The following is a 14,553-nucleotide window of genomic DNA, read 5'->3' on the forward strand; positions in this document are numbered from 1 at the left end:
TCAGGAATGCTGCCAATGGTTCTAGCCTATACCACAAAGGTTCTAATCTCAGATTCAGATGCTCTGTTTTCAGGAGAGACAATGCAAATCGTGGATCAGAGACCCAAGAGAATATACTCTGGCTGTCGTCTAATGACTACATTGAACATCATATAGACCGCTTGTGGTTGTCAGGCACGCGGATCTTGGCTAAGCGAGTAACGAAGATAGTGGGTGATTGTCACGGATCACCCCTTCATTCTGACTTAACTGAATTAAGTACAAGAGTATATCTTGGATAAGAAGTAGGCGTGAATTGAAAGAAAAATAATAGTACTTGCATTAATTCATGAAGAACAGCAGAGCTCCGCACCTTAATCTATGAGGTGTAGAAACTCCACCGTAGAAAATACATAAGTGAAAAGAGGTCTAGGCATGGCCGTGAGGCCAGCCTCCAAACATGAACAATGGCATAAGCTAAAGTATGATGGTCTGTGAATACAATAGTAAAAAATGCTAGTTATACTAAACTAGTTACTAGGGATTACAGAAAATAAGTAACTAAGTGCAGATAGTGCATAAATCCTCATCCGGGGCCCACTTGGTGTGTTCTTGGGCTGAGCATTGAAGCTTTCACGTGCATAGGCCATTCTTGAAGTTAAACGCCAGCTTGGGTGCCAGTTTGGGCGTTTAACTCCAGTTCTTGTGCCAGTTTTGGCGTTTTACTCCAGAAAAGGGTCTTAGGTGGGCGTTGAACGCTGGTTTAGGCCATTAAATCTCGGGAAAAGTATGAACTATTATACATTGCTGGAAATCCCAAGATGTCTACTTTCCAATGCAATTGAGAGCCCGCCAATTGAGCTTCTATAGCTCCAGAAAATTCACTTCGAGTGCAGGAGGGTCAGAATCCAACAACATCTGCAATCCTTTTTCAGCCTCTGAATCAGATTTTTGCTCAGGTCCCTCAATTTCAGCCCGAAAATACCTGAAATTACAAAAATACACAAACTCATAGTAAAGTCCAAAAATATGATTTTTGCATAAAAACTAATAAAAATATAATAAAAAGTAACTAAAACATACTAAAAACTATGTAAAAACAATGCCAAAAAGTGTATAAATTATCCGCTCATCGTGGAACATGATTTTTGAGCTAAGAACACACAACCAAGTGAGTTTTGATCCTAATTATGTGGTTACATCGTATAACCACTATTTTCATTCTTGTGTGCATTATTCTCTTTTTATGATTGTAATATTTGATTTGTTTGATTCTTTATGTCCATTATTTTGTGTATGAATGCATTTATATGATTGAGGCTATTGTTTCAATGAGCTCACCCAAATAGCCTACCTTTTATCCTCCATTGTTAACCAACTTTGAGCCTATGCTAAACCCATTTGTTCTTAATTTTAGCACATTACAAGCCTTAAGTGAAAAACAATAAATGTCCCTTGTTTGGATCTTTGATTAGCTTAGGCTAGTGAGAGTGCTTATCATTTAATTGTGGGAGAGTTTGGGAACATTGTTTGGGATAAAAGGGTGTTTTTATATTTTTGTCAAAATTTTGGAATTGGTTACATACTCATGCATTAAATGTGTAAAACATATGCATTGGTACCTTTGTATATAATTCATCAAAAAGATAAAAAAAGGAAGAAAAACAAAAGAAAAATAAAATATATATATATAGAAAAATAAAAAGAAAAAAAATAGAAAAAGAAAGATAAAGGAATTCAATAAAAGGGGACAAAATGCCCCAAAGTGAAGTTCAATAAAAATCAATGCATATGTGTGGTGATCAATGCATATGCGTACGCGTCGCAGCTCGCACGTGATCTCATTAAAGTGAAAACGTTGGAGGCAATTTCTGAGCTTCCCAGGCCCAAATCCAACTGATTCCAGAGACTATTTTATGCAAAATTCAAGATGGGTCAAGGGGGAGTCAAAGTTGGAGTTTTTACCATGCTTTAGTTAGTTTCTAGAGAGAGAAGCTCTCTCTTCTCTGATAATTGTAAGGATCAATCCCATTAAGTCATCATCTAACAAGTAAATGAAAGTCAAATGAGCTACATTAATCCTAATCCATAAGTCCTAGCCACCTCACTAATTAACTTAGTGGAAGCTAGAGTCAATGGACACCAATCATCAATCACTTGGACATTAGCAACTCAAGTTCACCAAAGTTACCATCTCACACGTACGCGTCATGTCACTCGTACGCGTCGCCTAGACAACCTAATTTTCATGCGTGCGCGTCGATGTATGCACTCCAAATCCTTGATTTTCCATGAATTCTCCACTTTACATGCTTTTCTCTTCACTCCTTTGATCCATTTCTAACCTTTTCAACCTAAATTCACTAACAAACACATCAAGCATTTAGTGGAATCAAAGGTAAATTAAAATTAGCAAATTAAAGGCCTAAAAAGCATGTTTTCACTCTTAAGCACAAATTAGGAGAAAGTCATGAAACCATGCCATTTCACTAAATAAATGTGAGAAAAGTTGATAAAATCCTCTAAATTTAGCACAAGATAAACCACAAAATTAGGGTTTATCAAACCTCCCCACACTTAATCCAAGCATGTCCTCATGCTAAACTCGAGAAAGAAACAAAGGGTATCAACATTTATTTAATGCAAACTACCTAGATGCAACTACCTACATGCACTCTATCTAAATGAATGCATTTACTTGGTCAAAATAAATCAATTCCCAAGAATACATATACAAGTACAAGGGCTAAAGCAACCGCAATCAAAGCAAACCCACAATTGAATTGAGTTATTAAAAAGATTTTACAAACTTGCAAGAAAACATGATCATGGGTGAAAACATGTAATTGAGCAATCGAACCCTCACCGGATGTGTATCCGCTCTAGTCATTCAAGTATATAGGGTTGATTGACTCAATTCTCCCCTAATCATGCTTTCCAAGATTTTCTTTTCATCTAACAATCAACAATTATCCCATGCATGCATACAAATATCATGAGGACTTTTCCATAGGTTGTAATGGGGCTAGGGTCAAGATAAAATTTTATATGGTTAAGTGGACTAGAATTTGGATCTTTGATAAGCTTAAACTTTCCATCTAACCTATATAACAACCTATACAATTTCAAAGCTAACCTAACTACCCATTCTTCACTTTTTCATTGATATGTAAATAAAATAAAATACTCTGTAAATTAAATAGAATCAGAAATAGGAATATGGTTAAGGATTGGAGTTGCTTTGTCTTTTTGAATTAATTTTGGTATTACTGTCTTCTTTGCTTGTGAGTGATTTCTTCTATGGCAGGCTATATTTGATCAATGCCATGGGCCGTATTCATCAATCTCCTCTGCTCCAGATCAAATGCCATTGGTCGTGGTCATCCAATCTGACGGAGGGTGAAGCTCTAGCACTTCATTCTCCTGGTGATCATACTCAAAATGCCACAGACAAGGTCGAATCTTCCGGATTAGAGAATGCTGCTTATGTGGGTTCTATCCTCTACCACAGAGACCCTAATCTCCCCGAAAATTGACTAAACTAGTGTCTTGAGAAGTCCCCAACGAAGTCGTGGATTAGCCGTCTGAGAGATGCATAATCAAGCTGGCGCTTCGCGCTTTCCAGCCACGTATTTACACAAACCCAAGTAGACACTGGTGGTTGTCAAGCATGCGGTCCTAGTATGATGAACAGAGCTGATTGTCACTGGTCATCCTATTCACCATGTTGAAGAACGAGTATGCATCCTAGAAATAAATTAAACACGGATCGAAGAAGAAACAGTAATACTTTTATTAATTCATAGGACTTAGTAGGGCTCCTCCCCTCAACCTAGGAGGTTTAGAAACTCATACTAAAAGAGAATACAATGGTAGTAAACAAAAATAATGTGTATGATGGTAAAAAGTGTACGAATAACATGAATCTAATCTCTTAAATACTAAACAAATGACTAGTAAGGGTAAAACAGTCTTTTTAGTGCTAAAATCCACTTCTGGGGCCCACTTTATGAGTATTTGGGCTGAGATTTGATGAGATCCACGAGATATGAGGCCTCTAGGGCGTTGAACATTGGCTAGGGGGACCTCTTTGGGCGTTTGGACGCTGGTTTCTTCTCCTTGGGCACTGGACGCCTAAAAGGGGGCAGGAGGCTGGCGTTGGACGCCAGTTTTGAGCCTTATAATATGAAGCAAAGTATTAACTATTAAACATTGTTGGAAAGCTCTGGAAGTCAGATTTCCATAGCCATTAAGAACGCTCCATTTGGACTTATGTAGCTCCAGAAAAGCTCTTCCAAATGCAAGGAGGTCAGATCCGGACAGCATCTGCAGTGCTTTCTCTGTCTCTGAATCAGACTTTTGCTCCAGCTCGACAATTTTAGCCAGAAATTACCTGAAATTGTACAAAAACACACAAACTCAAAGTAGAATCCAAAAACGTGAATTTAACACTAAAAACTATAAAAACTAAACAAAACATGCTAAAAACTATATGAAAATGATGCCAAAAAGCGTATAAAATATCCACTCATCACAACACCAAACTTAAACTGTTGCTTGTCCCCAAGCAACTAAAAACACAATAGGATAAAAAGAAAATTAAGATACAGTAAATCTCAGAGTTTCTAATGAAGCTTAGTGTCAATTAGATGAGCGGGAGTTAGTGGCTTTTTGCTTCTAAATAGTTTTGGCATCTCACTATCCTTTGAAACTCAGAATGGCTGGCATCTTTAGGAACTTAGAATCCAGATGATATTACTGATTCTCCTAGTTTAGTTCTTTTTTATTCTTGAACACAGTTTCAGAGTCTTGGCCGTGACCTTGAACACTTTATTTTCCAGTATTACCACCGGATACATAAATGCCACAAACACTTTAACTGGGTGAACCCTTTAGGATTGTGATTCAGCTTTGCTAGAATACCCAGATAGAGGTGTCCAGAGTTCTTAAGAACACTCTTTTTGCTTTGGACCACGACTTTAACCGCTCAGTCTCAAGCTTTTCACTTGACACCTACACGCCACAAGCACATGGTTAGGGATAGCTTGGTTGAGCCGCTTAGGCCAAGATTTTGTTCCTTTAGGCCCTTCTATCCATTGATGCTCAAAGCCTTGGATCCTTTTACCCTTGCCTTTTGGTTTAAAGGGTTATTGGCTTTTTCAATCTGCCCTCCTTTTCTTGCTTTTTTGGGTAGTAATGGATTTTTCTGCTTTTTTATTTTTTATTTTTTTTCGCATGCATATATAATTTTTTCTCTTTTGCAACATGCTTTTTCTTTTTCTTTTTGCTGTTTTTTCTTGCTTCAAGAAATAATTTATTTAGATTTTTTAGATTATCAATAATATTTTTCCTTTTTCATTATTCTTTTAAAAGTCAACATTCTAAAATTCCAACTTCAAATATGCACTGTTTACTCATACATTCAGAAAACAAAAGCAATGCCACCACATCAAAATAATTGTACTATTCTTATTATAAGCTTGAAATTCATGTATCTCTCAATTATTTTCAAATAAAATTTTCTTTTAGGCAAGGTGAGAGATATATGGAACATTTTACAACTTTAAGACATAAATGCAAATGATCATGCAACAAGAACAAGAGAACAAGCAATACAACATAACAGAAAATAGAAAAATTGAAAGAAAAGGAGATAAAGAGAACGAATCCACCTTTAATGGTGGCAGCTAGTGCTCCTCCTTGAAGATCCAATGTGGTGCTTGATCTCTTCAATGTCATTCTTTTGTCTTTGTTGAGGCGGCTACACAAGCTCATGTGCATGCTTTCTAATTTGCCCCATCCTCTTCTTCTAGGAGCAAATGCCTTTCCCTTCCTCTTCCTTGAGGTTTAACCAGTCTTTGGTGCCATACTTAGGAGTGGTAGAAGTCAAAAAGCAAAGCTTTTGCAATACCAAACTTAAGAGTTTTACTCGTCCTCAAGCAAATATGAACAGTGGAGAAGAATAGGGTAGAAGAAGGTGCGGTAGATGGAGCTTCTATGGGACCTACTGGTCCTAATAGGCTAGGGAATTCAAATTCCCTGCCTTCCTTATGGGCGTTCAACGCCAGCTGCCTGATGCACAGAAACTTGTCTCTCAACAATTTTCCCTCGGTAAGTATACCGAATTGTCGCCAAGTAAAAACTCACAATAGAGTGAGGTCGAATCCCACAGGGATTGATTGGTCAAGCAACTTTAATTGGAGGAATGTTCTAGTTGAGCTAAGAAGAATTTAATTGGAGAATTGCAGGAATTTAAATGGCGGAAAGTAAATGGCAGGAAATGTAATTACTGGAAATAAAGGACTGAATGTAAATGACGGAAAGTAAATTGTAGAATCTTAAATGGGGAATGAGGAAGATGAACATAAAAGTAAATGGCAGAAAGTAAAGAGAATGGGTAAGATCAGAAATGGGGAGTTCATTGGGCTCAGGAGATGTTGTATTCTCCGGATCAAGTTCATTTTCATCTCTTCCTCAATCAATGAATTCATTGATCTCCTTGGCAATCTTAAGTGATTGAATTCCAATTCCTTGGTAATTTAATCTCTCAAATCTTGATCAATAGCCAATTCCTTGGTCTAATTGCTCATGAGAAGAGATGAAGTGTGGTCACTGATTATACCACATGTATTCCCAAATCAAAATGTTGGTAGGATTATATGTCACTATATCCATCCAAACCCCAATTTGGTCCAACATGAGAAAACATTTCTAACATGATCTCTTCATTCCTCTTCCAAGGTTCCGAAGAGATCCAAGTATGAATAGCTTCTTTTCCAAGACAACTACCCAATTGGATGAAGATTGAAAGCTTTCTAGTAAAATCAAGAGAAAAGAAAGAAGAAGAATAATGAAAACTATTATTGATCCATCAAATTACAACAGAGCTCCCTAACCCAACGAAAGGGGTTTAGTTGTTCATAGCTCTGGGAATGGAAAACAAAGATGGAAAATACATTCTCAAAGTAAAACTAAAAGTGCAGAGAAAGTAAAATTATACAGAGAGTAGTTCTCTCAGTGCTCAAAAGCTCTCCTCTCTAGTTCAAAACTACTCCTATATATACTACTCTTCTGATCTTCTAGTTGGCTCTTCAAGTCTTTGGATATGGGCCATTGGATCTTGAGTTGAAGCAATTTGGAATCTTCAGTGGGCTCAGCTTTACTTGCAGAAAAAGTGTGAAGTAGGCATGGACTTTAGCTAGGACGTTAGTGGCGTTAACGTTAAGTGAAAATGTGGGTTCGAGAACGTTAGTGACAATCACCTTTTTCACTAACGTTCCTAGCCCAAGATGGTTCACATTAACTTCAATGTTAGTGGCACTAACGTGACCACTAATGTTGCCTCTTGGTCCATCACAAGCGTTATTGGCGTTCACCTTTGCCAATAACGTTGCTCTTAGCCCCCCTTTTCTCACGTTAGAGTCCACGTTAGTATAACTAACGTGGCTCTTAACGTGGGCATGCCTTAGCCTCGAGAGTATTAGTGACACTTACCTTTGTCACTAATGCTCCAAACGCCCCTTCTCACATTAGTGTCTCACGTTAATTGTCTTAACATGGCCACTAACGTGGTGGTGATTGCCATTTCCAACGTTAGTGACAAAGGTGAGTGTCACTAACGTTGGCTCATCATTTCTTTCCTCCACGTTAGCTTCCACGTTAATGCAATTAACGTGGCAACTAACGTGGCTCATAGTGGCTTGGTCCAACGTTAGTGACAAAGGTGAGTGTTACTAACGTTGGCGATTTCTTGCTCCTCCCACGTTAGAGTTCACGTTAATGTAGTTAACGTGACTCTTAACGTGGCCAATTGGGCTTAGTCCAACGTTAGTGACAATGGTGAGTGTCACTAACGTTGGCATTGTCTTTCCTTTCCATGTTAGAGTTCACGTTAACTGAGTTAACGTGTCTCTTAACGTGGCTAATTGCCAATTTGGAGCGTTAGTGGTATTCACTTTTACCACTAACGCTGGAGCTCCCTTTCTCTCCACATTAACTACCACGTTAATGTAGTTAACGTGGCAATTAACGTGGGCCATGATGGTTTTGAAGGCGTTAGTGGCAATCACTTTTCTCATTAACGTTGCAAGTTTATTCCATTCCACGTTAGTGGTCACGTTAATTAGATTAACGTGGCTGCTAATGTGGCTCTTCCTTGCTTCCTTTGTCTTGAAATCAAGCAAATAAAGTGTATCAAAGCTCTAATCCAAGTTATGAGACATGCATTATCCAATTTGTCATTCAATTCATGCATAATTCTCATAAAATCACATGAAATTCATAATGTTTGCTTGAATCAAGATGTAAGTGATTATCTACCCAAAACTTGCTTATTAACTAAGAAAATGCATGAAACTACCCTAAAACAGTAAAGAAAAGGTCAGTGAAACTGGCCAAAATGCCCTGGCATCACAACACCAAACTGAAAGCTTGCTTGTCCCTAAGCAAGTACTGAAACATGAGAATGATGAATGAAATGACAAGAGAAATGAGTCATTATTGTGGAAGTCATGTCCTTGGTTTTATGGGGTTTCATGCATAGCAACTTAGGTTCATTCCTTCATTGGCTTTCAGACCTTTACCATGCCCTGGAATACTCACATGATTGCACCCTATGAGACTTTTATTCATTGATCCCTTTGTCTTTTCAGGGTTTGATTGTGTTCTTTAGACTAGGTGCTCTGTAAGGGGGCGACTCTTTAAGATAAGCTTTCAGCCAGCACTCCCGAACCAATTGGTTCAAGGTGCTAGGTGTTAAGACACCCCTAAGGACTTACTCCCTCAAGTCTCTTTCCCCCATACATTCACACCACAGGCACATGGTTTGTTATTTTCTTCTGGAGACCTTGGTGTCTAGCACCTCTTTGGGTTACTAAGTGCTCTGTAGCAAGGGTTACTCTTGATAGTGGACTTTCAGCTGATAATTGACGTCGGGATTTCTACCAGTAAAGAAATTCACAGAAACGGTTGCGTTGTAGATATAGTTTCTAAACCGGCAAAAATCCCTTCGTACAAACGTGTTGGGTGTCACAAGTAACAAAACCCTTTAAAAATTGTTAACCGAGTATTCAAACCTCGGGTCATCTTCTCAAGGAACTGCGAGGAAGTATGTTCTTATTATTGGCTATAAAGGTTATAATCGGGGTTTAGAAGGTGAGAAGCAAGTAATCTGAATGACGAGTGAATTAAATGGCAATTAAGAATAAATAATAACTGTAACGCGACTTTTAGCAAGGTAGAGAAATTAGAGGTCCAATTTAGTTATCTCTCTCAACTATAATGAAAGTTGAATCTAAACTCCACTTGGTCGACCTTTACCAGGGTAAGGGAAAGTCAAGGGACTAATTAAGTTGACCTTTGAATCCTAATTATTTCCTCAGAAAAGGTTGGGATTATTTAAGTTCAGCTCAATTAGAAAGATCACGATTATAAATTGTATTGAGTTTAATAACTGTTGAGTTACTAAATTCTTAACCAGAACCAAAAGGGGAAAAAGTAAAGTTGCTGAAATAATAGTAAAAATATCCTTAGATGGGAAGCAATGGTAACTTAAGTCAAAGAGAACAATCATAAACTGAAAATACCTCAATTATCATTAATTCAATTAGAAATCTGTAACATGGAATAATTCATAAATAATAATAATCAATTCAAATGTTGGAATAAATAAAGAGAAGTAATATTAAAATAAAATTAAACCTGGATCCAGAGTTACTCTTTAAAACAAGAAGAAATCCTAAATCCTAAAAGCGAGAGGGAGGAGATCTCCCTCTCAACTGAATCTAATTCATTGAAAGGTGAAAATATGCGAGCTCTCTGAATGGATGCATTCCCTCACTTTATAACCCCTGGTCTATGCCTTCTGGACTTGGGTTTGGGCCAAAAAGGGACTCAGAACTTGTTATGAGCGTTTTCTGCAATTTCTGGTGCGTGGCCTCTGTCACGCGTCCGTGTGGGTCACACGGTCGCGTCAATTGGAGCTTTTCCTTGCCACGCGGTCGCGTCAGTCATGCGACCGCGTCATGTGCGTTCTGCTTAAGGCGCGCGGTCGCGTCAGTCATGCAGCCGCGTCGCTGCTGATTCGTGCTTGGCACGCGATCGCGTCATCCATGCGATCGCGTGGATACCAGTTTCTTTAAAGCTCCGTTTTGCTTTCTCCTTCCATTTTAGTATGTTTCCTTTTTCATCCTTTAAGCCATTCTGCCTTAGAAAATCTGAAACTACTCAACACACAAATCACGGCATCGAATGGAAATAAAGGTAATTAAAATAATTAATTTTTAAAGCTTAGAAAACATGTTTTTCATTATATGACATAATAGGGAAGGGAAAGTAAAACCATGCAATTAATGTGAATAAGTAGGTGAAGAGCTGAATAAATCACTTTAATTAAGCACAAAAGAACTCATGAAATATGGGTTTATCAACCTCCCCACACTTAAACACTAGCATGTCCTCATGCTAAATCCAAGGTAAATAATTAAGGTTAAAGTGATGGAATGTTATGAAATGCAACCTATGCTAAATGCATCTACCTAATGAGTCATGCAATTCTAATTCATCCACTCATATATAAAGCTTACATGTAGCTAAGTTAATTCACATTCTCAAGGAGTTGTGTATATATATATAGCCAACCCTTAAGTAATAAAGTACTTTAGCAAATGAGATGGGAAAGAAAACATTGTACAAACTTGCAAAACAATTAGTAAATTTTAAGCACGGATATATGTTGATGAGTTATTGAACCCTCACTGGATTTTGTGTTTACTCTCTAGTCACTCAGTGTTTATTGGGTTTATTCACTCTATTTTTCTTTTTATTCTTAATTTCTACAGCTTTGTTTTTCATCTAACCAATCAACGATTATAGAATATAGTCATACCAAAAAGTCATGAGGTCTTAATTAAGGTTGTAATGGGGCCAAGGTAAAGGTAAGGATTTATGTATATGGTCAAGTGAGCTAATAAGTGAATCCTTAATTAGACTAAGATCTCACCTAATATACATGTTTAGTAAAATAAAATCTCTTTACCTATTTTCCCATATTTCCCACTTATTGTTACATGCTCATGTTTTACTTTTTATTTTTATTCCATGTGCATTGTTTTCATTGGGGAAATATTTTTTTTAATGCACATGATAATTGAATCATTTAGATTTTCTCATGAGCATGCTTCCCAAATTTTATTTTATTCCTTTTTACTTCTCTACCTTTTTGTTTCTATTATCCATGTTCCCAAAAGGTTTTCCGCATTTAACTCTATTTATAATTTTCTATCTTAAGCTAACCAAGGATTCACTTGGGATTTTATTTTGTTTTTCTGCTTAAGGCTAGTAATTTGGCTAAATAGAATAAAGGGGTTTTGAAAGGCTTAAGGGGACTAACAAGGGTAATGTAAAAGGTAGGCTAATTTGGGGTGAGTGAGCTAAAATCAAATGATGGCCTCAATCATTCTCTTGGTATGTATCTATTCTATATTCTATAATTGGACATATAGATTAAAGCAAAGTAAAGAACATCAGAATAAAAAGAAATGTGACACACAGAAATGAAATTATGGTTTGAATGCAAGCATATAATTTAAGCTCAAGACTCACAGGCTGTGTGTTCTCTAACTCAAGCATCATATATCATTCATATATTGTATGCAGGTTTAGTTAAAAATTCCCATTATTCTCTTGAAAAAAATTATTTAGGATAGCTTTTAAAGTTTTAATGTTCCTCCTTGATGAAATGTTGTCAACTAACATGTAATGCTATATATACAAGGTGTGGGTTATTTTGATTCTGTTAAAGTTTCTAGTTTACTTCCTTTCTATATTTTTCTATTTAAACTATACTATCTTATGCTAAAAAGGGTAAACTATACTAATTAATCCACTAATGAATCAGAATTGCCAACTAAACTAAATAACTAAAATAAACTAAATGGCTGAAGTATGAACTAAAGATGCAAAATGCAGAAAATAGAGTAAAATACACAAGTAGCAATGTATAAGTACTCAGAAAATAACAATAAAAGAAAAAGAGAAAAATACAGAAAAATATCCAAAATGAAAGAAAAAAATATGTAGTAGTTCACCAAAATAAACGCCAGAGATGGCGACCTCCCCACACTTAAAATGAAACATCGTCCTCGATGCTCAATCAAGCCTGGTGTGAAGGAGTGTCATCAATGGTAGGGATGGTAGCTGGGGTCTCCGTGGCGGTGGTGGGCTGAGGGTCTGGCTGCTGTGGAGGTGGGACGGACTGGAGCGGGATCTCCGGATCTGCAGCCTCTATCGGGTGCATAACCTCCTGATGCGGGGCGGCCTGCTCTGTGGCTGCCTGCTGATGAGTCTCCGCCTGGGAATGAGGATCCTCCTCATGCTCATCCTCCTCCTCGTGCTCATCCTCTGATGGCTCTGAAGGGGTGTCAGGCTCGGAGGGGATGTCGGCGCCCTGTCTGATCATCAGCTTCAGATGGGAATAGCGTCGCCTGCTGCGGCGCTCTAATCTCTCATACCGGCGCCTGTTACGGCGCTCCATCTGATCAAGCTGGCGGAATAGACGATGCACGAGATGATAGATCGGCTCAGAGGCGGGTGGAGGTGCAGTGGTGGCAGCAGGGGCAGCTGGGGTAGCTGTGGATGAAGAGGGTCCAGCAGACGGAGGGGCTGTCTCATCAGTAGCAGTGACAGGTGGTGGTCTGTAGCCCAAAGCAAGGAAATTCCTGCTGTGCGGGATGATCTTCCTGCAGTCCGCTGCTGGTGGTCTCTCATCGGCATCCTCCCAAGGCACATCAGCCTGACGGCCTAGCCGTGTAACCAGGTAAGGAAAGGGGAGGGTGCCTCGGACGTGGGCCCTGGCCATATAATGCCGGATAAAATGAGGTAGATAAATGTCCTTACCCTCCAGCACACACCAAAGGAGGGTGATCATGGTAGCCGGGATCTCCGTCTCGTGAGTACTCGGCATCACAAAGTTACTCAAGATCTGATGCCAAAGCCGAGCCTCATCATTTAAGTACACTCTCTTGATCCCTCTAGGCATAGTGGTGTTCTGACCCGTCTCCCAAGGAACAGCAGGGTCGAGAGCAATCCTTGCCTTCACAGCATCCCAGTCAAACTGCATCTGGCCCATGTCCTCCTCAGCCTGTGCAAAACCATCTGGCTGATCAGACTTGGCGGGGAGCTGGAGAATGGTCTCTATGGCCTCCTCAGTGACCAGAATTAGCTTTCCTCTCAGGTTCACTGCATCTAGGGTAGTAAGGTAGTAGTTGCAATAGAATTCCCCGACCCAAGATGCATTCACCTCTGTCAATTGTCTCTCCAGAAAGTACCAGCCCCTTTGCTTGATTTGCTCAGTAGTGTATTGCTGGAGGGCCTCTGGAATCTTCAAGGTACGTTCCAGGTATAAATTTCTGGAGTTTGCAAAAGCCGGGTACTTCAGTTCACAGTACCAGTTTGCAAATTTTATAGGATCATTTGCAGGAAGCAGTTGGCTAGCTTTCTCCTGCTGTGTGAAATTCTTCTCCCGCCATGATGTATCGTGCATTAGAGAAATGATGGACTGGGAGGAATCTCCTCTCTTGCGCTTGCCTTTACCTTTCCTCTGTGAAGAAGACATCTTGAAAAACAGAAAACCAGGAATTTGGATAAAATCGGAAAGCAAATAGGCAATTAAATAAAGGAAATCCAAGCGGCAAAGGAGAAATAAAATAAGAAAAATGAGTAAGTGAAATATGATTGAATGAATGTTAAAGGGAAAGAAAATAAGCAATATGCCATGGTTAGAAAGTTAGAGGAAAGTGAAAATAATCAAAAAAGAGATCAACAGGGTTAGTATGATTAGGATTGGAAAAAGAAATTAGTAAATTAAAATCAGTGAGTTAGGAAGGTAAGTGGCATAGAAAAATTCCATATAACAAGGATTCACATGTAAGAATAGAAGTACTCATAATTTGAACAAGCAGTTTATGAACCAGAAAATCAAAAAGGATGAGAAAGTCTGCCATAGCATTCATGTAGTGGTTTAGGTAAAGCAGAGGGAAACAGATTTTAGAAATGCGAAACCCAAAACATGAATGAAAACAAATTTTAAAAAAAAAAAATTGGGCAGCATTCCGGCTAAAATTGGATTGTCCCGGAAAATAAACAGCAATTTAATCAGTTCATATGAATTAAAAAAAAATCAAGCTGCATGTACATAGATATAAAATAAACATAAAAACTCAATGTAAACAGCAGCAACATACAAGAAAGCAGCATATGAAACATGATTATAGTAGCAACATATTTGCACATAGGATAAAACAGAAGTAAGAACAGTGCAAGTAAACAGACCTAGATCCACTAACCACAGCCTAAGCTACCTAACAACCTGGAAATCCACTACAACATGCAAGTCTAACTATCCTAATTATGAACATAAACGGAATAAAAAATACAGAAAATTTACAAACAGATAAAAAAATAGTTGCGTGTTGCGGAACCTGGTAAGCGGAAGGGGTGGAACATGGAAGAAGGTGGCTGCGGCGGCGTCTGGCGCGGTGGTGGTGCACGGTGACGCGGTGGTGGCGGCGGAGGATT

Source organism: Arachis ipaensis, chromosome B10 (assembly GCF_059453495.1).
Source record: "Arachis ipaensis isolate K30076 ecotype BB chromosome B10, ASM5945349v1, whole genome shotgun sequence".
In the NCBI taxonomy this organism is placed as follows: domain Eukaryota; kingdom Viridiplantae; phylum Streptophyta; class Magnoliopsida; order Fabales; family Fabaceae; genus Arachis; species Arachis ipaensis.